This window comes from Galeopterus variegatus, unplaced genomic scaffold, assembly GCF_000696425.1.
Source record: "Galeopterus variegatus unplaced genomic scaffold, G_variegatus-3.0.2 Scaffold14107, whole genome shotgun sequence".
NCBI classification, from domain to species: domain Eukaryota; kingdom Metazoa; phylum Chordata; class Mammalia; order Dermoptera; family Cynocephalidae; genus Galeopterus; species Galeopterus variegatus.
The window spans coordinates 29,157-29,620 of record NW_007740218.1 but is presented as its reverse complement, the minus strand read 5'-3'; positions in this window follow the sequence as shown (position 1 = coordinate 29,620).

The following is a 464-nucleotide window of genomic DNA, read 5'->3' as shown; positions in this document are numbered from 1 at the left end:
TTTTTTGTCTGCTTGTGTTATTTCAACCAGCCCATCTTCAAGTTCAGAGGTTCTCTCTTCAGCTTTGACAAGCGCCAGTCCATGTCTTTTGATTGGGGAATTTAAGCCTTTTACATTAAGAGTTGTTATTGAAAAGTGTTGATTTATTACTAGCATTTTATTGATTGTTGTTTGGTTTTCTTAGATGTCTTTTCTTCCTTGCTTTCTGATTTACTGTTTGTTTTCTATGTTTGTTGGTTCCTTAGGATGTAGATAGCCTTTTCATTTCTTTGTTTCCTCTTCATGTATGCCGTTTTTATTATACTAGTAGGTTTAGATTTTCTTGGGTTTTTATGGCAGTGGTGGTTATTTTTCAGGAACCAAACCCAGTACTCCCTTGAGAATTTCTTGTAAGGGTGGTTGTGTGGTGGTGAACTCCCGCAGTTTTTTTTTGTCTGAGAAATATACTATTTGCCCTTCATTTC